General features: G+C 46.6%; 1 protein-coding gene across 1 annotated transcript in view; it reads right to left on the bottom strand.

Moving 5' to 3' along the window:
- PARL (presenilin associated rhomboid like) overlaps positions 1 to 26,726 on the bottom strand; it is a 625,047-nt gene that overhangs the window by 390,358 nt on the left and 207,963 nt on the right. The gene's annotated exons all lie outside the window — the stretch shown is intronic.

The following is a 26,726-nucleotide window of genomic DNA, read 5'->3' as shown; positions in this document are numbered from 1 at the left end:
CCACTTAGTTTCCTCAAACTCACAGTCATGTCTGAACTACAGAAAAATACTCCATTTATTTATTTTGATTTAATTGTTTTTTATAATGCACCCAATACCGTACCTGGTACAGTTTCTAAGCGCGGATCTGGGATTCAAACCTCTGTTGCTCTGCATGGTCTTGCTTCCAAGATCAGCGTGTTGCCCCTGTGCTATCCTCCGTTCACCAATTTGATGCTCCTTAGTGGTTTTCTTTCAACCAAAAGATGCAGGCACATGTTTATGTATGGTATACAGTAATTTGCCACCAGGTTTTATTTCAATGTCATTTTTTCTGAAAAATAATTTGTACGGCCAAACATCACTTGCGCCAAAATACCGGCGCCGGAATAGCTTTTGCGCCGAAAAGGACGCACCGAAATGGACACTGTGGTGGAATGGGCGTGTCAAATCGGCGCCGGCACAATAACGGCACCAAAAAGGGGTGTACCGATTGGAGCACGGAGCTTAACCAAAGTTTGTGGTCCATGCCAAGTAATGTAATCTCACTGCACATTGCCTAAAAACATTGTAAGCTCTCAAAGCCTGCAATCCGAAGGGTTTGGAAGCATTCTAAAAATCTATGGAATAACAAAACCCTTGAAATTCAAGGGGAAAAAAGTTGCAGAGACGCTAAGGTGAGAACTGCAACTAAACCCCTGAAATTCATCTAAGGCCACCTTAACTTGGGATCTGTTATGTCATCCTTGTGGTCGTAGGCTGCGCAACAGGGGTCGCAAAGTTAAGGTGGGTTTAGCTGCATTTCAGGTTTTTTTTTTTTTGCTTTAAGTTCTCACCTTAACGTCCCTGCAACTAATGTTTTTTCCTTGAATATCAAAGGTTTTGTTGCAAAGCACGATCACACTAACATATCCTTGTATCCCTGCATAGAGGCACACAGATCAGGGTCAGACTTGATGCTAAAGGTTCCTGTGCTACTTGGATTGACAAGAACTGAGTATTACGCCAGGGGTGCGTTCTGGCTCCATTTTTGTTTAATTTCTTCATAATGGACATGAGCTTATGCTGGCATGGTGCTCGTACTAACCCCCCTCTCTTAGGACAGACCAAGATTCAATACCTAAATTATGCCGACGATGTCATCATATTTGACAAGACGCCAACTGGATTACAACGGGCACTAAACAAATTAAATGTCTACTTGGAAAATCTGGACCTTAAATTAAATGTGACTAAATCAAAGGTCCTGATTTTGAATGAAGAGCAAAATGGAGATCCTTCAAATGGTCGATCCAGGGTTACTCCTTGGAAGTGGTGAAGGAGTTTAAGTATCTGGGTAGCATGGTGACATCAAATAGGTGTAAATTAGAAACTTATAAGAAATATAGATCCTCTTTTCTAGCTCCGGCCTCCCAGTTGCGATTTTTTGATAACAAGTTTGGCTGTTTTTAAACTTTTCCCATATTGAAATAACTTCGGCAAAAAATACTTCCAAAACTTGAAAATATGGGTGTTATTAACTGGTCATCATTAGAGGCCCTTTTGTGGAGCAGGGTACTTCACCTTTCCAACTCAATTCCCATGGCAGCTATAAGGCATGAATTAGGTCTGTTGCCTCTTGGCGCATTAGCAGAATGGAAAGTGCCCTCCGCTTGCATCAATGTACATAAAACTGCGCCAAGCACTCAATAGATCTACTTACAAGCCGTTAGGGTCTTGGAAGAGTAACTGTGAGGAATTATTGGCAAGGATTGAATCCTCGGCTGAGGAAATTGTAAGTAACCCAAACAAAGTGAAATCAAGTTATAAACAAGTGAATGGTTAAAGAATAGGTTGGTTTTGGTGAATTATCGATGTTTTAATGACCACTTTGAATGGAATATAGAAAGATTTAATACTCTGTCTTCCTATTTGAAAAAGCATCCTTCTAGGGATTTTCAATCGAAAATTCAGTCTCTACCTAACAAGGGAGGTTCCAGGAATCCCTGAGGCATTTATGCGCTGAGTGCCTGCTTCTCGAGCACCTACGACACGAGAAGTTGGGTAGATGCATTAATAACATTGTGATTTATCCCTGCATACCAACTGTGGACTCGCATTTTATATTTTAATGAAATGATATGGTTTATTGCCGCTTTTGAATTTTTAGAAAGTATTTTCGAACTGAAAAAGGATTGAATTATAATTGTATTGTTTGTATACAATGTTGTATCTGTATTGTGTGAAAGGTAATTATTAACCAAAATGCACAATAAATAAAATTTAAAAAAATATGTGTTGCTCACCTTAAGGTCCCTGCAACAAATGTTTTTCCTTAAATACATATATATACACACACACAAATCTTTTTTAAGATAAACGGCTCCTGCACAAGGATGGGAATGCTCAGACGGTGGACAGGGGCAGAGGCTGGAATCAAGCACCAAGAAGTAGAAAATTGAGCGAGGGGGACGGGCACGAGGATCAGGAAACAGTAGAACAGAGAGGCTGACACACTCTGGAAATTGAGGCAAGAAATGACCAATTTTTCATCTATGCAAGTTGTTAATTTTTCTGAACACATGTTAACTCAGTAAGAAACTGACCTTTTACAGCTGGGTTTAGATTTTTGTCCATAACTAATTTTGACTATACCCAAACTAGATTGAACTTTGATCAGTTTAAAATGGACAACTTTATTCTTGACTAATCCCGCAAAAGGAAGTCCAAAGATCGACTCGTCAATGTAGAACTGATTTATCTATTGCAGATGTGCCTACTTTGGTTAATATGTCCACGTTGGAAGAAACTCCAGTCGACATTTAATCTCGATCGATCTGAATTTTATATGCATACAGATTGGTCGAAGATGAGCAAGGTCTGACCGAAATCCAGATTCGATCCGCCTATGCAGATTGGCTGTTTAGAAGCAATCCAAGATTTGGTCATATTAGATCTGAAAAAAGGATACATATTCGATCTAATTAGTCTCATAATTTGACCATCAGACAGGAGCACACTTTGTTCCATTTACAAACTTATTCCAATATAGTAATTAAACCCTCAGACAAGGGGTTTAACATTGTCCTTATGGACCTTGTCAACTAGATCTGTTAAGCTAATAGACAACTCTGTGACCGGAGTTGCTATGAGAAATTGGAATGCAATCTGTTCCGCAATTTCACCATGGACCGTTCCAATTTTGTTGCCGAAGTGGTCGGATCTTGGAATTCTGGACTCAGATATGGCTAAATTCCTCTTGCCCAGTGCCCCAGTCATCCCCACTATTTATTATGTAATTCTCTCCCATAAACCACCAGACCTATTGTTACACTTTACTGGTCATTATTGGAGAATATGGCTGGGTTTATTGATGAGACCTTGATCTTAACTTTTTTAATACGAGATACTGAGGATTTTGTATCCAACATTAATGGTATACCATGGGAAGACAGCATGTTGTTGGCAACCCTTGATGTTGTGACACTGTACACTTCTATTGACCATCACATCGAGCTGACAGCATGCATGTCCTTTCTTGATACTAGATTCCTCAACTATCTCCGTCACACTGAGATGATTGTTGAAACAATGAAGTTTTGTCTTAATAACAATTACTGTTAATGATTTCTACTACCACCATTTTACAGAGACTGCGATGGGGCTATTTTTGCCCCCTTGTATGCCAATCTCTAAGGATGTCACGATATTGATTTTTTGACTGTATGATAACCTTCATTTGAAATGACGGTATACTGCGGTTATTGCAGTATAGCGTGCAAATGTATATATGACTGATATCATTTGAGCAAGAGCACATATCAGTTAATGATATTTAAGTTTATGTATATATACCAACCAATTAATGATGCATGGGTGTATGCATAATGCGGTTCATATGCAAGTGTATGTATGTCTGTTAAAATGATATAGTTGCAAATATTCACTCCCGGGTGTATGTATATAGCAATCAAGAATATCTCCTAGATTAATTGTAGGGTGTATGCAAATATCAATTAGTAAGATTAGGGGGTTACATACGAGGAGATAAGTATATATTCTGTCCTTGTATCCATAAGCTTCGCTTGGTGCAAACATACAGGTTTGGTTCATGTTTTGCTGTGCACCGCCCCTGCTGCACAGAACGGTGGTGCACTCATTCGTGTATCCATGGATTGTATGCGGGCGAGGGCGTTCATCGGAAAGCGCAAGGCCACCTGTTGAATAGCTCATGCCCATTTACAACTGGTGATTCTCCGTTTTTGTGCAATTTACATTTTTAAAATGCAGAATATGTAAATGTTCAAAGGAAAACATTTCCTTCTTATTCAGTCCATTGAATGTATTTATTTATTGAATTTATTTTTTCATTTGTAGAGCGCACACAAGCCCTCAGGCATCTAGGCGCTATCAAGGAATTATGTTGCAAACAGTTACATCCAGAGAAAGGTGTCCCTGGATATGAAATGTGTTGCCGTACGAGAGCGTGAGCCTCCACATATACAGACACGCATGTACATGTAGGCAGTTAAGTCTTACATAACACAACTAGAGAATTAAAGTCTGAGTGTGGGATATTTAGTAGGGCTGCATTAATGCTCTGGTGTTCATGTCACGTGCAGGCTATATATTCCCAGAAAAAAACTGTGCATCTGGCAAGAAAAGTGAATAAACAGAACTAATGTGGCTGTTGGCGGGTGAGACTGTAACAAGGGGGTTTGTCCTACCCTCTATAAGTCAAAAAAGGGTGCACACAATACATCAAGTGCACACTGGTTTTTAAACCCTTATGGGTGCCTATGTGATTGGGGCAACCATGATTTGAAAAAAAAAAACACATGTAGGCTGCTGAAAAACACATCTGGAATTTGTAAGAAAGTGTCAGCATTTATTATTTTTAGCTGATGCTTTTTCTTTTTTTGCAAAGTATTTTAAGTTTTTATATATACATAACAGTGCGAGGTGACCGTTGTAATAAACAAACAAATAGTTCTATTGACAATTCAGTGTAACATTTTTACAGATGATATACGTTGTTAAACATCCATATACACATTTTAACAGTGAATTTTGCTTGTGAAAAAAATATATATCCCCATGTGATTGGGTATAGAAAACAAAGGAAAAGGAATGTGAATGGAGGAGACGTTGATAGTAGGTCTCTAATGCCCGGCTAAAGTCTGACCTCATATACGGTCTACGTCTAAGTATGATGTTAGGAGTATGAGTGCAGCACTAAATATAACCCATGATGATTATCGGTCTATGTGCTGTCGAAGTTTCGGCATAAATGGATGGAAGCCTTCTTCTGGGGCCAAAGAAGTCAGGAAACTCTGTGTTTTAGAAAAACAAGAAGTAATTGAAGAATAGTGTTAAAACAGCAGCGATGTGCTGGGGTGGGTTGACAAGGTGTATATAATACAGGAAAAACAAGTCCTAGAAGGTTCCGGAAACAAACTCCACTCACCACTGGTCGTGCTTTGACAGGGAGCAGATGAACACAAGAGGTTTCATGGTAAAGACGCCCGTGTTGGCGGGTGAGAGGCAGGTAACGGTGATGCCCTGGGCAGCACCCCTGCTGTGGACCATACAGGCCGCCCAGTCAGCAAGCATCTGTCTGCCACTGGCTGTGGTGGGGTGTGGATATCAGCTGGCCTAAGGAGGCCCCCAGGTGATCCCCGAGAACTGAATGCCTGCGCCTAAGCATGCTGCCTGGCCGCCATATACCCAGTGGGGCCACCAGGAATCAAATTTAGGAGGGGCACAGAGGAGGCCACAGACAAAAGTAGGGGGCCACAGACAAAAGTAGGGGGGGCAACAATAAAAGGGCAATGTGTGACGCCAGAAGCACTCCTCCAAAGAATTTTTAGCACACACCAACTACCACACCACACCCCTTTTGTGCATCTCCCATCATTAGAGGTTTAGTGCGCTACATTCTGATTGGAGGGGCTGTTCTTGACTGCAGGTTGACTTAACAGCACTTCATTGTTCTGCAGCATTTTTTTTTAAGCTGTGTTCCCCCTCTTTCCCCCCCTCACTCGATCCCTCTCTAACCGTGCACTGCAGAAATGTCCTGGCTTGGACCAACTCCATCCACTGCCTCTGCAAGTTCTGACGCTGCTTCTGTGGGGCAGCTGGACATGTTTCTGTTGAACTGGCCTTGTGATGATGGAGAGGAAATGTTACTCCAGTTGGAGTTAAGGAGTGGGCACGAACTATCTAACGAAGTTAGGAGCAGGCCCTCAGGGAACAGTGTCACTACCCTAATATGGGATAGCAAAGGCAAGCACAAAAAGCAGCTTGCAGGGTTTACGCAAAGGGCGTGCTAATAGATATGTACGCTCGAAAAAGCAGTGTCAAACCAAACCTAAGGGGAAAACACATATGTAAACGTTTTTAAATATTTGAACAACGCGCTTAGAAAACTGCCACAATTACATTTTGTATGACAAAATGTAATTCTGTGTAGAGGAAAACATAGGAAAAGCCAAAAATGGCGTGAATAATATGGATACAGAAAAGCGTCTTGAATTGACGTCCTTTTCTGTTCTTTGGTGATTGTACTTGCAATTAATTATCTGTGTTGTTTTCAACAATGGGTTGTGTTTTCACTGTCGGCTCACGCTGGGGCTGAGTGTCCATAGAATTGTCATGGTCACATGTTGCTCCTTTGTGTTATAAGGGATGCATCACTGGTGCATCCTTGCTCTGTGGTGCTAGGTTGCAAACGTACCCTGCTGATTTAGGGGGGGGGACAAATGAGGGCACATGATTTCAGAGGGGGGGGCACAGTCCCCCCCAGGCCACCCCTGGTGACGCCACGGCCCACCAGCCCCCCTGGCAATGCCACGGCCCCCCCAGCACCTCCCAGCGACGCCACTGCATATACCCGCTTACATATTACAAGAATGCCCTATGCTGTGCACATCACAGTGCTTGGATGCACGTGGGTCGAACTCTAAGCGCTATTACTGCCAACAAAAATACACAAGATGCAACCGGTATTCTTTTTTAAACTGGGTGGCCCCTTTCTCTGCACGTTTACATGCAAATTTCAGCAGCAAACGGGCATGTGCCTGCGGTCGGCAGCTACCTCCAAAATTCCCAAAGTCCATAATAATGTCTGTGTGTGTAGTGCGAGGGACGGGTCCTTTTTATTAACGAATGGATGCTCCGAGGGGGTAAATACGGGATGTGCAGGGTGAATAATACGTATGGCAGGCAGTGCCCGCCTACTGTGTCCTTATGTACACAGATGAGATATAATTGGCACGGGTAGTATAGCTCAGTGGCAATGCGCTCGTCTTGGAAGCAACATGATGCAGAACAACTCAAGTTCGAATCCCGGGTCCCGCTTTATCGTGTTATAGTTAAAATTAAACTCCTAACTCCGCGTTTTCTTCAATCCATCTATTGGCGTAATATGCATCCAAAGGGCTACAATCATTATCATTACTGCAGATCTGTATCCCAAATCAGTTTGCCTTGTAACTTTTCACCTGTATCCCAAATCAGTTTGCCTTGTAACTTTTCACCCGTCACCTAAGCTCTTTTCAGTTTGTTTCTTTCCCTCTATAGACCATAGTTTGGATGGAAACGCCTGGGACCTGTGCAATTGCTCCAGTCGTGAATGTGCACATTATAAATGATAGCTAATATAACTATCTGTAAGAGACATGACTGTGATAAAGGATGGCGATACAATAATTTAAACAAGAATAACCTCTCCCATTCACTGCAGTTCATTTGCGCCTAACAGTGCAATACTTGAATGTGGATTGATTTGCATACCATATAGTCACTGGCCCCTTACACAGGGCCAATTAGATTGGCAGCAACATTCCCACTGCTCGCCTTGTGAGCTAATAGTCCCCTATTAGAGTCCCTCTTCCATGCTTGCTGGGCACCGTCCCTGAAGTGGAGTCCGTCCATGGCCAGATTCCTGCAGCAGCTCTTACCTCATCACCATGTGATGCATAGGGTGTGACGCACTTCTACAAATGCATTTCAGAACAGCCTTAGCACGATGCATGTTCCATATTTACCCACACCTACACATTCAAACGTGTGTGTTTTTACCTAAACAAATGCCCTGCGCACGTGTCCATGAATGGCATGTATGCCCTTAGTTCTTTCCCGTGGGGGGGTGGGTTGCAGAGAGTGTGAGATCTGAGATGGAGAGTTTGGAGACTCTGCGGCCTCCAAACGCCGGGCTGTGAGCGTGGAAGTGGCAGAAGAGAGTGAGGCACCTGCTATCAGGACCTCGAGAGCTTTTAAAAGCACAGGGAGTGGGATGCAGTTTGGAATGGATTTCAATGTCCATAAAGGATATATTGTGAATGTGAATGCTAAAGGTGTGTATTTGTAAACAAGTTATTTCGTAATAGGTCCCATGTGCTCGGTAGCATTTCACACCCTCATCTGCCAACAGGTAGGGTATCACGACGCGCACCATGCACATTCATTGAGGCTCACAATTAGGGGTTGGAGCCGAATATGGCATGTACCATATGCCAGTGACACGTGCCACTGCATGTCACCACTACAAGTGGCACGTGCCACTGGCAGATGTCACATGCCATGCCCCAAAAAAGGTTTCACGTGTCACGGTAAAACTGTCTCTTCGTTTTTCAAATTATAATCCTCCTTTTAAAAAATAAAAATACGAAACGCCAATTTTAATCCTTTTTTGTAAAAGGAGCCGAATATGGCATGTGTCATATGCCAGTGACACGTGCCACTGCATGTCACCACTACAAGTGACACGTGCCACTAGCAGGTGTCACATGCCATGCCCCAAAAAAAGGTTTCACGTGTCACTGTAAATCTGTCTCTTTGTTTTTCAAATTATAATCCTCCTTTTAAAAAATAAAAATACGAAACGCCAATTTTAATCCTTTTTTGTAAAAATAAAATTGTAAGTCTGCACGGAAGATTCAAACTCATGACCTCGTGTTATCGGGCCTAGCTCCTTTAACCACTGCACCATTACTTCTCACGACATTAAAGGTTCAAATTCTACCTCTAATGTGAACTCTTACATGGTTCAAAGCTGCTCTTTTTCTTATTTTTGTTTTCCAAAACAGTATGGTTGCAATATTAAAGTGTGTATGTTTGTACATTAATTCATGTGTTTCACACTTGACTGTACGAACTGTGATAAATACAGTACAACCATATCCTACTGATAATATGTATAACTTATATATCAGAGTATATACAGGATCATGAAAATAATTTATAAATGTTGCTAAATCTTCAGATTTAGGGCCCAATTCATAGAATCCAGCGCAGAAGCAGCACAAGTGCTGCACGCCGAGAAGGAGCGTGTGCCATGCGTGCACCAGCTGTGGCATGCGTATTCATGGATTTTCTGAGGCATCAGTAACCGTGGCACAGAGAACATCAAGTACTGCCAGCAACGCCCCCAACACACCCCCATGCGCAGGCAAAAGCCAGTGAAATGCCCAATACGGCGCAAACCCCCGCACCATCCGTGACCCAGCACACATCCCCCCCATTGTAATTGCGTGAAAAATCAGAGCGTAACCCGCTCGCACCAGCCAAATCATGTGAAAAGGCCCATGCGTACCCTGTCCGCACCCCAGCAAAACCGTGTACCCCGCTAGCACCAGCCAAATCGTGTGGTAAGGCCCGCGCGAACCCCATCCACACCCCAGCAAAATCATGTACCCCACTCGCGAAATCGCATGGGAAGGCCCGCGTGTACCCCATCCGCGCCCCAGTGAAATCGCGTACCCCGCTCGCACCAGCCAAATCACGTGGGAAGGCCCGCGTGTACCCTGTGATACATGCACAACTCCCCTGGAAGCAGACGCCTCCTCACAGGACAGCCAGACCCCAGCAGTGGACCATACCCCGCAGGCAGCCCATACCACATGGTCACCCCATCACCTGTGACCACACCCTGCCAGCAGCCCACACCACATGGGACCCCCACCATCACCCGTGACCATACCCCGCAGGCAGCCCACCCCACATGGGACCCCCCACCATCACCTGTGAACATACCCCGCAGGCAGCCTACACCACATGGGACCCCCACCATCACCCGTGAACATACCCCGCAGGCAGCCCACACCACATAGCTCCCCCATCACCCGTGACCACACCCTGCATGCAGCCCACACCACATGGGACCCCCACCATCACCAGTGACTATACCCCGCAGGCAGTCCACATTATATGGGACCCACACCAGCACCAGTAAACATACCCCGCAGGCAGCCCACACCACATGGGGCACCACCATCACCCGTGACCATACCCTGCAGGCAGGCCCCGCCTCATGTCCCCACCTGTTATTGCAACCTGCAGGCAGGCCCCGCCTCATGTCCCCACCCCCCACCAGTGACGGCAACCTGCAGGCAGGTCCCGCCTCATGTTCCCACCCCCCAACAGAGACAGCAACTATCAGGCAGGCCCCGCCGCATGTCCCCACCAGTGACAGCAACCTGCAGGCAGGTCCCACCTCATGTCCCCACCCTCCACCCCCCACCAGTGACGGAAACCTGCAGGCAGTCCCTGCTTCATGTCCCCAACCCCCACCAGTGAAGGCAACCTGCAGGCAGGCCCTGCCACATGCCCCCGCCCCCAGACCCCATAACACATTGGACCAAGATACAATCACGCAGCACATGCCAACTAAAATGCCACCACACGCTGCATCCCCCTGGTGCACCTCAACACCCATCATTAGTCATGCTCCCTAAGTCATGTGAAGCCTAACATCACACATACATGCATGTGCACACACATGAACATTGGTGAACAGCAGGGACATGCAAATGCGTCAAGGAGGAGTAAAACATGCACTAAACCGTTGAGACCAGATACCACTTCGATTTCAACGTCAAAAAATTATATTAAAAAACATGTATCTAAGTCACACACAGTAAAAACAACAAATTAAACATGCATGAACCAAATGAAAAATCAAAATAAAGTGAAAACCAAAATCAATGTGATGTAAAAAATGAAAGAGTCAAAAATGTGGTCCTTGTCCATTAATGTATGTGCAAATGAAATCACATATTATGTGAAAACCATTCCAAATTAAAATCCAAATATTTACAAAGATCCAGGGTCCATGGTCCCAAAACATGTAGAAAAATCCTATAAATACAATACAAAAATAACTATATACAAGATGCGGAGCAAAGTCCAGGAACTCCAAATAAAAAGAAAAAAACAAATGAAACCTACTCCTAAAGAACTATATACAAAGGCAGCAGGCTAGTCCATCTCCTCACCATGCTCTCTCATAGTCTCTGCTAGGGCGTCATCGAACACTGCATCCACTTTCAGTAGGCGGGCCTCGGCTTCCCCCTCGAGGGATTGCAGGGACTCCTTCATGCTCCTCTCAAACTCCCTGCGAGTCTCCTCGAGGACCTCCGCCCGCCTCTCTGCCCGACGCAGTGAATTCTCCGCCCTGGCCATGGTGAGTTGTGCCTCCTGTGCCCGCTGCCACTCTTCCCCGTTTTGGCGGTCCAAACGCTCCAACATGGAAGACATCCTTGTCGTAAGGTCCACGTTTGTCTCCTGCCCGATAGCCAATACCTGCCCCTCTGATGATGAACGCCCCGAGTCCTGTTGCCTCCTTTCCTGAGCCTGCTGCTGCCAAAATGCCCGGTGCCTGCACCACAAGGACAGCCTCCGGGATGATGACACAACCTGGGGCTGTCATGCGCGTGCCCTCCTTCTTCGTGCCTGCACTTCCTCCCTTGCCATAGCTCCTGTCGCTGCAGTGACAACCTCTGCTGATCCTCCTTCGACTCCTGACTGTGGCAGGGATGTGATCTCCACCAGACTGGCCGCCGGGGTTGGAACAGGTACACAGGGGGCCCTGGTGGTATCTGGGCCGGAAGACGGCATGGAGGACGACTGGCGCACAGATGTAACGCTTACCTGACTCTGCGGTAACCACTCCCTATTGTTCTAACTCTCTTCTCAGAGTGCGTTGTTCTCACCCTTTTCACTTCCTGTACCCCAAAGTTCTTTAGACTTGGAATCTAAGAGTAAACACAGGGACACAGATCAATAGATAACTCCCCAAGGTTGCCTGGGACTGTCTACAATCCTTCTCTAACCCTTCTGTGAAACCTCACTACTCTTACCTTAGATTGGTATATGGTGGGCTATCCATCCTGCTTCAGCGCAGGGGCGCGAGTTCTGAAGAAGGGGGAGGTGAGATAGGGACTTATGGAGGAAGGGCTACAGTGGAGTGTGTGCACAAGAGAACTGGAGATGGAACCACTAAAGGCAACTGTATGAATGATCCACCGACAACTCTAATTCAAAATGGAATGACTCCTAAACCCTAGAACTGTGTGACACATGACGAAACACAACCTGAGGAGAAAACTAAAAGGGGCACCAATTTTGAATGCCACGGGAATTCCCAATGACTCCGTATTCCAAAATAAATAATGATAAAGAAATGCAGTTTTTAAATAATTGCGGATTCAAAAGATGTGTAACAGTTCATCCAAAATGTTCACTAAAATGTCACAGCTATTGGGAACCTAAAAACCTACGTAATATTATTGACAGACTCCCTTTTGTGTTCTATGACAGAATTTCCTAAAACCCTAAACAAGGTATGCCTAATATACACACACTAGCCTTCTGTGAAGTGATTAAACAACCACACTCCTCACATGCGTTCGAGTGCCGGAGACCCGACACTCGATACCTGACAGGAAATACCAATGTGCGCAACGCATAAGCGCTCTAGCCACCACAAAATGAACATGCAAGGAATATACTGGTGGCTTAGAGTGCAAGCAGGAACGTTGCCGCTGACTTACTTCAAATGGAAGGTTTCACCACAAAAATATCGCGGTTCACAGAAGGCCAATTACAGTAATGAACAGGGTAAAGGGAAACAACTAATTACGGGGGCACCGGACCAGAGACTAAAAACCATGAAAGGGTGCTGAGGTGAATCTTGAAAGGAACTTCGATCCGCGGTAAGCATCCAAGCAAAGAAAACAGACGAGAAGCGCGGAACGTAAAGGGGGAGGAGCTTAAATACTGAAATCGTGAGGACAACTAGACTGCACAGCCCAATGCAAGGAATTTCCCTGTGAGCCATTTTGGAGGATGAGGAAGTGTCGAACAGCATAACCCAGGTCCTACTTTCCCTTAGCCCAGGACCTATATGCAGTTAGCCAAGAAACTTTGGAAGACCTTGTGATGGGAAACCCAGTAGTCATGACAACAGAGGATTAAAAGGAAGAGGGGGGTTGCAGCAGTGGCCAGCACATGTACCAGATTTGTGACCAGGAACTGAGCTAGCCAGTTAATGAGGCGATAGACATCATTGTGATGATGTGCAAGCCCCCGATTGGAAGCCTGAACATCATCACGAATGGTGGCTGTACGCCTCGCAATACTGGCTAGCAACGGTTCCACCCTGTGACAAATTGCTTCATCCGCAGGTAGTGGAGGATCTGTTTGCGTGGATACATCGGCCACCTGTGGAGGGGTCCGGCCTGAGGCATGCCCGCAGGTGCATACTGGTGCAGTCTCAGTTCCAGGGACAAGATCAGTCACAGGCCCCTCCACAGTGACCTGCACTGCCTCCGGCCCTGATCCTGGACGGCACCACTCACACCTACCTCATCACCCCTGCCAGGCCCCATGTGCTGGGCTGATATGGCCTCCTCCTCCTCCTCCACCACCAACCTGGATGACTCCCCACTGTCTTCTGCATCGGATTGCCCCTGTGTCGGCTCACCTGTCCCCCCTACTGCCGAGGTGCCCATGACCAGCTTCACCCTCTTGGGCCTCCCCTCAGCAGCTGATGCCATTGTCATGGACGCGGCACCAGTCTCCTCGCTCCCGGAAGATGACGGTACCTGGGAGGAGGACTGGGCCCTGCGTCTGTGCCTGGTGGAGGCATCCCTGCTGCGGTGCTCCACAGCGCCTTCTCCGCCCTCTTCTTCCATCGTCACTGTGCATAGGGAAACATAGAACACAAACATCAGGCTACTGAACATATGTGTGTATTTGTGTTTGTCACAATGCAAATGTACGTCAGTGGCACTGTCAAAGGTCACAACCATCATCACCCTCCACTACACACAGGGAAGTGCCATTCACACACATTCACAAACATGTCTATCATTCCCAACAGACATTCACATCCATGGACAAGGCACTGACACAAGATCATAATTCTGTATTCAGCTCACACACATCATGGGACATACACATCTCATTCACACACATCACCTGACAGTCATGAGGCAGGCCATGGAGCTATCACGTCACAGTGCACTCAAGGGCAAATTGGCAGCATGAAGCAATCACAAATCAAGAACTCAAGTAACATACGTGCGAAGTGTTGGGCAGTTACACACTCACTACTCAGACACACGCACATGTACACCATGCATGTCCATGATGATGACATAAGCACCCATGTGTCACACCTCTCACATGCCCCAGACCAGACACAAGTATGCAAACATGTGCGCATCGTTACATGCCGGTGCGCAACACAGACACCATTGATGTGGGACACGCTTGAATGGACTCTCAAGCAGCACTGTCAGGGACATGCACACAGACATCTGTACAGGAGGCATGCCAGACATAAGGCCAAGGTGCACACTCCAGCCACATGTCAACATGCACATGCTCAATGGTGGGCAAGAACACATGAACCATTCGACTCCAGATGGAGCACCAACTCCAAGACCTGGTGGTACAGCACTGGGTAGGCTCCAGGACCCTCATCTCGTCGGTGGTCAACCGGCCCCGGCACCTCACTCGAACATCACCAGCCTTAATGAGGCACCGGGCCTTGTTGTGGGTCCTGGACTTGAAGTCTTCCCAGCACTTGTGGACATGATGGTAGTCGCGGGGTGCTAGCCTCTCTCCATTGATGGCCCCACGATGTACCCCTAGATCTTCTTCCGTCCTTCATTGCCAACTTGCGATGGGCCGTGGAAGAGGGCATCATGATGCCCCAGGACTTGCTCTACCAGGATGCCAACTTCCCTGGGTGTGAAGCTGACAGCCCTCTGCCTCTCTGCCGGGGGGTTGCCACTTGCCTCAGATGGTGTGGGTGGGCAAGGTAGTCCTGGGGCTGGGCTGTGGAGCGGTGGTATGACAGTCAGGTGTATTCAGGATCAGCAGAGGTGGTCACAACGACAGGATCACTGGCAATGGCTGATGAGCAGACACCAAAATGCAGGGCATGTGGGCAGCAGGCACACAGAGTGGGCTGGCATCAGCAGATGGCTCATAGGAGGCAGCTTGGGCAGTTGGAGGCAGGTAAATGGCCTTGTAGGCAGGAGCGTGGGTTTTCCATATTCTTTCGCGTGGCCAGCCAGAAACAGAGTGACTCCGCACATGCGTAAACAGCGCGTTAGCGTGCAATCAGAGGAAAGGCCCTAAGCGCGTAAGTTACGTGACATGCGCTGGACGTTGAGCGTTGTCATTCAGTATCGGGTTAAAGGTCTGCGTAGGACAACAGTGCACTGTACATGCTTTTCGTGGGGACGGATGCGTGAGCTTCACATTTTTGTGGGTTCACACGCAAATAGTTCACTACTGTGGATGTGCGTACTTCTTGTTTTGGCACAGGAGTTACACACGTGTGATTTTTTTTCATTCTACGAGACAGACGGTGAGTTGTGCACACATTTTTCCCACTGTGGTTGCCCCTGTGTGACGCGTACCCCATTTTCGAGGTCATAGCCTATGTGTTCCTTGCGTACACATTTTTTGTGTTGCTGGGTGACACAGTGTACTGCAGGAGGTTTTTTACTCAACGTGGGCTACCGAGGGGTCACGTACACGTTGATTTTTGTTTTTCGGGTGCCTGAGCATTGCGCGACCCGTTATTTTTTCACCAGGGGTCACATAGAGCCTTTCTGGAGCTCAGTGGTACGTTTTCCATCATGTACCCTTGCCCCTCAATCCAATTGCCTAGGACAATTGTTGGCTGCACCTCCCATTGCGCTAGTCCATCAGTGCCATGATTGGGAGGGCAACAAGTGGGAAGGGAGGCAAAGGTGGGCGACTTGGCCAGGGTGGCCAAGCTGGCCAAAGTGGGCGACATGGCCAGGGTGGCCAAGGTGGTCCACGTGGGCAAAGTGTCCAGGACCATGTAGGGAGAACTAAGCCCCACACCCAACCGGGCCAGGGAGATGCAGTAGATGCTGACATACCCAGCACCCATGGTCCCGGACAAGCAGCGCCATCTGCTGTCCAGAGCAGCGAGAGTGTGGAAGCTGCAGGGGCAGCTGCGGCTACCACTACCCAGGCTCAGGGTCAGCCAGCCTGGACCATAGTGGCCCCGGCACAGGGTCAGGGTGACTCAATGGCCGATTTCCATGTCCCGAAGGCCAAGACATGTGTGGTGCAAGTTCCAGGCACCGGCACCCGGGGATCTGGAGCAGCAGTGTCATCTGCTGTTCACACCGGTCAGGGTCTGGAAACTGCAGGGGCAGCTGTAGCAACCGGCACCCTGTCTCAGGGTCACCCAGCCAGGAATGGATTGGTCCCGGCCCAGTGTGACTCAGGGGCCAAGTCCCTTGTCACTAAGGCCAAGACACGTGTGGCGCAGAGTCCTGGCAACAGCACCCAGCTACTGATACCTGCAAGCTGACCTTCTGTAGTTACATTGGTGGCTGATTTCATAGGCCAGTCCACCTGTACTCCAGCCCCGACTGACCAGAACGATACACGCCACTCAGGTTCTGCACCACCTCACAAGAAGCAGAAGCATGCTCCAGCAGTACAGGCTAAGTCCCCAGACACGGCACAGGAGTCCCACACGTCGAGAAAGAGGAGTTTCTGTGATGAGGCACTGGAGATGCTTGTGGACTACATGTTGGAACATGGCTGTGACATGCTGGTGCAGGCAGGGAGCACACATACACCTGCACAGCGTATGACCCACTGGCAGTGCCTCGCTGACTGTATTAGCGTCTTGGGCTATGAGAGGCGCACAGCTGGTGATGTTGTGAAGCGTTGGAATGACTTCCAACACCGAGCAAAAGACAAGCTGGCTACAAAGTTCGCCTCTACTCTGGTGACTGGCAGTGGGTCACCACCAGAGGACGATGAACTCACTGGACATGAGGAGATTGCTAGTGAATTCATTGCAGTGGAGCAGATCCAAGGCGTGGAAGACCTGCCAATGTATGAGGGAATGTCCGGTGAGTGGTGATGCGTGTGTGTACAGGCCATGTGTATGTTGCTTGGGTGATGTGTTATGATTGTCTGCCAGTTCAGGCTACATTGTAATGACTGCCATGTGTGACCCATGTGATGTTGGACTGATACGTGCTTGTTGTCATGCAGACTGCATACAAACCATATGCTGCACACAGAGGCAATCCTCATCACCACACCTGCTCCCTCCTTCGATGACACTCTCTGTCCAGCCTCTCTTGACCCTATTCTTGCTCCAACCTGTGGTCACGGATAGCCTGTGATGATCTTCCACTCAACAATCGCCTTCTATCATCACATGACTGACGTCTCTGTGAGGTCACCCTGCAAGTTGCTCATCCTCAGAGGCATTCTTCCTTTCCTCTCCATCCCCCAGCAGCTCACTGTCTCCAGAGGGCTGGTAATTCCTTTGATGGACTACTGCAACAGGCTTTACCAGGATTTCTATGATTCTACACTCTTCCCTCTGCAACTCTGCCAGTCCTGGACTGTGTGAAAAGTCCTTTAGGCTTGGTGCAAGGTATCTTCCTAGGACTGCGATGATGGCACAGGCTCACATTGGCTATGAGTGTTCATTCCTGAACCCTGTGCATTCTTAGCAAGTCTCTATGGGTCCTGGGCCAGGAATTCCTTCAACTCCACCTCCAGTATTTACTTCATTCTCATGGTCTTTGATCATCCCTTTCTTACTCCCTCAGGGTCAGTTGCTCCTCATGGAAATTAGTTTGTGGTTCATGTCTGTGTTGAGCTGGGGCCTCCCTCTGGTACAGCCTCCCTGCCTTTATGTAACTGGAGGTGTAGCTTCTCCGGGTCTGCAGGCACTTCTGATGCTTCCTCCCAGATGACTGAGAGAATGCACCTGCCACCTGCCCACACTGTCTTCTACGACACGGTACTCTGAGCAACCATTTTAACACATGCACTGCCTCCCAGCCAACCCCCACCCTTGGGGGTGGGGTTTACTGTATCCCTACAACCCACTACCAACACTTTACACATGATGACGGCACTTACCCTTACACTGCCATCAGGCCACGACATTGACATTACTGGATCTGTGTTTTTATTCATAGTTGAGGCCGTACCCATGTACTGCACTGCACCCACACACTTCTAAACCCTGTTATCCCCTTCAATATGCCTATTCACTTGCATGATGTCAATGTGACCTAGCATTATTGAATCCGTATGCCTGCCCTCACTGTATTACAACACCCTAGCGTTGTTGCACCCTGTGACACATGTGGGTTTTCTAATAGTGAATTCCATGAAATGTCATCTGACATGCATTGTACATGGCTCATGGTCAGTAGTATTCAACTTCCATCTGAGGTTGGTTGACAATTCTGGCATGGCTATACTACGTGCCATCTGTGTATTGGCATCAGTCATGTTTGTGGAAGGACTATGCCAGTCACATGCTTGTGTGTGATGCAGGTGCTATGCAGTATATGTGTTATTTTGCCCTTTGACACGCATCCATGTCTGCTTTCAGGCGCCCCTTCCCTTTCATTGACACTGCGTGCGTGCCTGACTTTGTGTCATGTGTGGTGGATGGTGCGAGCTGGTGGTGGAGGAGGCTGCGGTAGGGTTGGCTAATTCCTTGCAGACTTTGAAAAGTGTGTCCGTGTTATTGGATACCACAGAGATGCAGGCTTGTATAAAGACACTTTTCTGGGAGCAGATGCAGACTCTATACTGCCTTTGGAGGAGGCGGCAGGCCAGTTTGTCAGAGGGTGCTCCTGTGGAATCCCATTTCTATTTTGCTGCCCTGCACTTGTGTTTTAACGCAAGCTGATTTCCACTTTTTGGTAGGCTTCAATCGTACCCTCATGAGAGAGGCAAGAATATAAAGAGTATTGGAAACAGAGAGGTTAAAGTTTGAGAGGGCTGTGGCAGGGTGGGAGTCAATCGCAGGAGTGGAAGGGGTGCCGGGTTTACCTATGCAACGGGAGAAGAGAGCTTCAAGTGAGAAGAGAGGAGAAAATGATCAGTCCAGGAGAGAGAAGTAGTGAGAGGGATAGATAGCAGAATGTCAGTTGAGAAGAGAGCATCCAAGGTGTGGCCAGCGCTGTGCGTTGGGCCAGACGGTAAGATGGAAAGAAAGGGAGAGTCGCAAAGGTTGCATAAAGGCCTTAAGGAATCAGGTGAGTCGAGATGGATGTTGGGATCACCTAGTCGGAGGAGATGAGAAGAGGAGGAAAGGAGAGAGGAGGCCAGGTCAGCCCATTACGAAAGGAAGAGGGAGGGCTGACAAGGTGGCCAATAGAAGGTGGACAGCAGCAGTGAAGAGCTTGGAGAGAGGGACAGCCTGCAGATCAGGGACTCAAAGGATGAGTAGGCCTGAGTGGGAATGACAGACACAGGGATACACTCAGGGAAGATCAATGCTACTCCCCCACCTGGTCTGTTTGGTCTAGGAAGAGAGAGTATTGTGTAGCCTTCTGGGAGAAGTGTGTCAAAACTTGTGACAGAGCAATCCTTGAACCAGGTTTCAGTGATGGCAAGAACATCACAATCCAGGAGTTCAAGGAGGTTGCAGATGTCAGAGGAGTGTTTGACAGCTGAGCGAGTGCTTACCATGGCAATGTGGAGCAGATTGCAATCAGTGAAAGACTTACGGGGGCAGCAGGGGACAGAGGGCCCCCCTAAGTGACGATAGTACCTGAGGGACAGAGATAGAAGGGGGCAGAGGAGCCAAGTCCGGTAAGGGAGTCAGGACCATAATGGGTGAGGAGGGAGCCAGTGCGGGAGGCACCACAGGGGGCAAGGGAGCCCCAGATACAGTGTTAGTGGGTGACTGGTTCACCCAAGGGGAGAAGGCAGATGGGGTTGTCAATGTGTGGGGTGGTGGCAAGAAAGCCATGGCGAGGGTAGAAGGGTGGTTAGGAGGTGGCAAGGGAGCCAAGGTGGGTACAGCAGGCATGGGAGCCAGGGCAGCTGAAGGAGCTGGTGCAAAAGGCGGAGGGAGGTTGATAAGGTGGGGGAGGAGCCTATGAAAGAGTAAAAGGTTGGTTTGAGGACCCTGGACCATGATGGTACCATTGCAGTAGACATTGATGATGACCCTGGCGGTGGAGAGGGCAAGAAAACCTCGCAGCGGGTGCCACCATTGATAGGCAAAGAAGAGAAACGAGAGAAAAGAGCAATCATATGGAGAGTCCATAGGACGGGTGAAGGAACAACAGAGTATGTCTGTGAGAGTCTCTCTGGCAGAGGCAATGACGTAGGTGCCTGCAATTGGAAGGCCTGGGTTGAAGCCCAGTTTATCCTTCTTGAGTTTCTTCCTGCCAGACTTAGTGAGGGGTGAAGGATAAGAGATAGAGAAGCAGTTTGAGAAGATAGGAGAGATAGATAGCGCCATAGCAAACTGCAGAGAGTGAGGTACACTTAAGCAGGCTGAGGCCACAGAGGCGCAGCGAGAGCAAAAGGTAGAGGGGGTGAGACAGTTAACAAGACTGGGAGAAAAACAATGGGAGCTGGGGGAGGTAATATGCACAGAAAAACAGTGAACACGCAGAGGAAGGGGACGTAGTGGGTGTATGGCTGAGGGGAATAACAGCACAGAGGGACAATGGGACTGAGGAAGGGTGAGGGAACCGGTAGCAGACTAGACAGAGTACAGAGGGGTGGACTTGTTAACACATTCTCATGAAAAGCAGGTTATGCACACAGCTAAAAACAAATGTAAACAGGAGCAGGACAATCAAGATGGGCACACAGCTGAAAATGAATTTAAAAAGCAGCAGGACAATCGCGATGTGCACACAGCTGAAAACGAATTTAAATAGCAGCAGGACAATCAAAGTGATAAATATTTTAGAGGAGTCATCGATCTGACCATGCTAACCAGAGTTTTCGCCTCAACTTCCACTGCCTCCGATGTCGACGGCCGAAGACCTGAATAACCCAGCAGGTAGTCCATGGGGTTGCCAGCCACTGCATCGAAATGGACAGTGACCATGTAATCTGACAGTTGCAATCAAGTGCTCTAATAGGAGTGGTGTGCGAAGAAATGACCCTTGGAAAATTGGCAGTAGGGGTTTTGGGTCCATCATGATAGGATGATGAAAAATGTAAAGGTGGACATGACGACACCACAACAGACCAAGGAACACCTCATACTATTTGTGAATGTCGCATTTCTGTTCGTATCAATGCTTTGGGAGCCCCCACTCTCTGCACCCGCTATTCCAGGGTAAAGGGCCTTCCTTCTTTCCTTATGTGGCTCCTGAAATGCCTGGCCTGTTTAATATACCAGGGGACCCCAGGCTCCATCTAGCCCATGTGGCTCTGGAAATATTGTTTTTAACTAAACCCTGTCATGCTTTTCTTCTATTCTTTGACCCACTGCTGAGATCCCACACAGTAACATGTAAAATGTGACTCGGAAGCAATGGCCCTCACAAAATAAACAACTTATCAAAATGCAACACATCACACACATCTATGACTCCAAGAAAACAACAGTCTACAGAAGGAAAAACATATGATACATAGATTTTAAGAGAAAGCTATATTTCACATGGGCCTGCAGTATAAGAATATTGTTACTCTCTTGCCAACATGGACTAGGGGAAAAGCCATATAATTGCTGCCATTTCTTCCATAAAGCTGTGGCCCTGAGGGCAATTGTCCATTTCATGCATGCCTTTGAAGGACAATAGAGGTTGTGCAGAGTGTGAGCCATATGAGCCACAGCAACATTCAGAGGGACCAGTCTGTTGGGAAGTGTCTGGATTTTCCTCAGGCTGAGGCTTAAGGAAAGTAGACATTAAGGTGAAGTAGTCCCTCCGTGAAGCCTATCCTTTGACGTTGACTGGGGTCTGCAGCACCAACCTGGTAGTGATGAACTTTCACATGAAATCAATAAGAGAATTGCAAGGTCCTCTCCTTTCCTGATGTAACATTAAAAAATGAAAGGTCTGGCTTAGAAACCCTAAACTGTGCTTCATATGAGACTGCAGGATGTGGTTTCTAATCATATTTAGAAGCAAAGCAAGAATATGTCCTGTCAGACACTACAGTCATGTTTGTGTGCCAGAATATACATGTCAGACCATCACATGGGCTGTGTAGCCTCTCACACACCACCTGTGCTGAAATTAAACAGATGATCATCTTATCTATCCCATTTATCCCTCTTTATCCAAAGTTGCCACTGAGATCAGCTGGAAATTCAGCAGTCGAGTTGCACAGGACACAGCTTAGCCCCAGTCAGACCAGCATGTGCTGTTGAGTGCTGTGTTCAGCAGTGTGTTACTTACTTCACCCCAGTGTTGCCACAAACAAAGGGACTGTCTGAGGCACATCTGAAGATCTTTGCAGATGTAGAAAGAAAATCCTGCTCAAATACGAGAGTGCAGGTGTCCGTCTCCTTTTGCTAGAGACTCTCACGATTTTAGGGACACTTGGCAGCTCTGTTGACAGAGAAATGTAAGGGGCACTCCATGACACGATATGGAATACATTGCCAGAAAAAAGGTACTAGCCAGAAATGCTGTCTGATGGTAAACTCCATTGGGGCAGTTGGTACTGTGTTAGAGTCCAGATTGTCAATCCTTTCTTTCAGGAAAGTCATGATTCTATTAAAGACAAAGAGGCTCGTATTATGCATACTCTTCTTTATTAAAACTCAAGCAGCAATCTTAAAAAGAAAAAAAACATTAAACAAAAAAACATTTCTGTGTCAATGTAGTCTTTGCAGTTTGAAACTCTATTGCCCTCAGGCATGACACTTGTCCTAGTCCATGAATCACAACGTTATGGTCCTATCACCTCACAATTCCTCATCCCCAATTCCTCCTTCTTTCACTGTCTCGCTGTAGCTTCCTAATGAATGACTCCATCTCGAACAGGGTATAGCGAAGAACAAAACCTGTAATGAACCGCCTCCAACTCCAGCAGGGATCCGCCGTGTGTTGTCTGCCTGTTTAGTGTCCACACCTGCTGTCAGGTTCCCTTGGAGGTTCAGCAGATTCCTTCTTAGATAAGTGACTGTAAAATTACTGACGAATGCAACTTGTTATGACATATGATTGATGGGAAATTGATCAGCTAGTTAAAAGAACCTTTAAACAGAAGAGGTGATTGAGCAAACATAAGACTGTCAAGTAAAGTTTAGTCTTTAATGGAAAGTCAATACTGTGATGTTTCAAAGGGTCGTTCATTTTCTACAGGGGCAGAGACAGTGCCCCAGCTTTGAGTCTGTGATAAACCGCAGGAACTCCATTCTCTGCTGTGGTGGTCTCGGATTTCTCCCAATTGATGAGAAATCATCACCGCAGAAGTACCGAAAAAGTACTGTTTGCTGTCCTGCTGCCATTCTGCCCACGCTACTCTACGCTGCGCCAGGGCTTTCAGGATTTGAGAGCCGTGTGTGCTCTCGACCGCGATTGGACTCGTGGAGGACGTCTTGGCCTGCTGCACTGGACTTGCCTGACTTCCTTTCCACTGAGGTGACTGATACTTTTGGCCCGCCTTTTTCTTTCTACTCAATTGCATCGCCCAGTCACACTTGTGCTGGAGTTCTTTCTGGACTTTGGATTTGGTGTGCCCAATGCTGTGTGCCCAACGCTGTGTGCCCACCTTTATATAGTGCACCCTTGGGAGTTGCCATCACCTCAACTATAAAAAAAAAAAAAAGTTGTAGATTCTATGTGAATTGTAAAGTTTGAATCTACTATCACACGAATTACTCGAACTTATTTCTTCTGCTTTTTGTTATAGGTCACTTCCATTGGCTGGAGCTCCTCCCCTTCTGACTGACGTGCTCCCTCTAACCTATAACTGCCCCGCTGAGCGCGCACCGCGCGCGCACCGCAGAAGTACCGAAAAAGTACTGTTTGCTGTTCGCTGCTCGCGGTGCGCGCTCGGTGGGTAAGTTTAAACAGCTTTTCTACTTTCTTGGCTTGCGCTTATGTCGATCTATGTCTCTCTAAGCCTACGAGTACATTTACATCAGGGTAATGGTTAGTGGTCTTCGTAGTGGAGCTAAGCTACATTCTCCCGCCCCAGCTAAACGCTCCAAGAGGAATCGCTCACTATTAACTAACGCCAAAAGGGGCATTTCTACAGAGATTACGGATATGGAGGACCCCGATACTATGGTTCAAACTAAATCCGTTACTGAGGTCACTCCATTGAATGAGATGGACTCTGGATCCAGCACTGATTTGGTAACTCCAGAGATATGTAATAATGAACCCAATGCCTCTGCTAGCATGCTGTCTTCTGATTTATGTATAACACTTCCCAATTCAATGTTTATTGCTGAATCAAATTGTTCAGGTGTTACTTATCCTAAATTGAGTAACCAAACAGGCAATCATGATACTAGCCCCCAGTTAGAACATGGGGAAACTATACTCCTTAATAAAAATCAGGAGATTGCTCTTCCGCTGTCCCTGTCAGAATCCGGGGTAAACGCGAGTGCAGAGTCTTTGACTCCTCTGATTATCGCGCCTTCTAGCACCACTGAGATAAATTCCAGTTCACCCAAAGGGTGGATGGATGACAGTCCTAACCTGGAGGATAGCATTGTGAGAGCAGCTATTAAAAGGGAAATGGGAATTGAGAGTTTTAACCATCATTTGGCTGACTTCTCTACTCTTCCCCCAATGATTGAAACTGATCTGGGTAGACGTATTAGGCTTTCTTATGAACCCTCTTCCCCAATCTCACAGCGAAGATGCAAAGGGGACCCACCTACTTTGCCTACTTATGAACCATCCTTCCCTTACTCTGTTCCAACCCAAGTATCCACATCATATGGGAAAGCTACAAATGGAGGCTCTTCCAAGCTATATTGTTCAGAACAACGGAACAATTCGCCTGTGGCTACAAAACAGCAAACTGTAATTCCCAATGTTACATCTCATCGTGACTGTTCTCATCCACCCCCAATAGAAGATACTAATCTTATTCATGACTCTATTCATACACTGAATTCTCAACCTCAAATGGAACTACCATTCAATCCTGAAGCGTTTCCTATCATTACGCGATTATTGAATTTACTTGATAAAGGTCATGAACGCACGCATGAAGAAGTTAGGTTTCTTCATTTGCAAAATACGGAAATATCTTCTAAAATAAATAAGATAGAAGGCCTGTTATTCGCATGCAATACAATCTCTCTTCTGAGTTCTAATCACACTACTCCTAACATCTGCAGTGACAAAGGTACTCAGACAAAAACATATGCAGAAATCGTAGTTGATCCTCCAATGCCTTTGCAATCTCCACCAGGGCTTCAGAAATGTAAGATGGAACAATTAGTGGAAACAAATACGGCTAACATTGAGAAATTATTGTTTGCCTTCAAGGAAATTCAGTCAACTTTATTACTAGTTACTAAATCAAATAACGACGTGGTCCAAAACACAATTGAATCTCCTAAGCTCCCTTTTCCAGATAGCCCTTCTGCACTTACTGATTTACTTATGCTATCGGACAAGGTGATCGATTTAGATTTGGCATGTGATAAATCAATTGCATCATCATCGTCTGGTGAAGTTCTCCCAATGGTCCTTACTAGAAAACAAAAAAGAGCACAACAGAGAGCTGAAAAAAGAAAAGGGGCCGATAAAAGACTTAAACAAAAAGTAGAAAAAAAAAATCTAAGAATCAGAGTGCTCCTAAACTAGATCGTCATAATACAAACATAAAAGAAATATGCAATCTGTCAGGCGGGGAGGGTACTATTGACTTGAATCAGCTAAATGCGGAATCCAAAGCGGTGCTTAATCTTTCTATACCACAGCCACTTATCCCTAACTTACCTGATGCATGTGTAAAAGAGGCTCGCCCAAAATGCAACAAACAAATGTGCGAACAATCGCCGAAAAAAAAAATTGCAATTGAAAAGTAACTCATGTGAGGAAACAAAATTGCCTTCCTTGATGTTCACACTCGAAGAGCCGCATTTGACTGTAAAACAAGCCACGCTCTCTAACTTTTATCCTCTGCTAGCCATAAAAAAAACTGATAGATTCATTCAAGGTGCATGCACTGATGTGTAAGAGGATTCAATTCAGCACTACAGCTAAGTTAACGCCTAGTCTAGAATACTGAATGAAAACCCTTATTGATATATCTTTATGTCCAGTTCATGCGTTCTGGATGACTACCCCTATATAACACCCCTCTCTTGGAATCCCCCTGACCCCACTGAGCCAAGAAGTAGTTCTGTTTTGCAAGTTTAAAAGGTTTATTTGATAATTTAAAATATATATATATCACACTTTATAATAAATTAATAATTGAATAGCACACTTAATCTGATATGATAAAGATCAACAACGGAGAATCTGGCACTAGCACACTTCTTATAATCACTAATGAGTTGACATGAAATGGATAAGGTAGCACACTGGTAAATAGGAACAAAAGTATAATGTGGTAGAGGATGCTTTATGTAAGCTCAGGTGGATGCAATATTCAATGAATGCAGTACAGAAAATACTCAATATGATTTCAACCAAACAATGTGATCACTTTTCTCTGGCAATCCCCTCCCCCCTTGATGCAAGGCAAGGAAATGGAAGGAA

The sequence above is a fragment of the Ambystoma mexicanum genome, chromosome 10 (assembly GCF_040938575.1).
Source record: "Ambystoma mexicanum isolate Mex_15411 chromosome 10, UKY_AmexF1_1, whole genome shotgun sequence".
Lineage (NCBI taxonomy): Eukaryota > Metazoa > Chordata > Amphibia > Caudata > Ambystomatidae > Ambystoma > Ambystoma mexicanum.
This window is presented reverse-complemented; position numbering and strand designations above follow the sequence as displayed.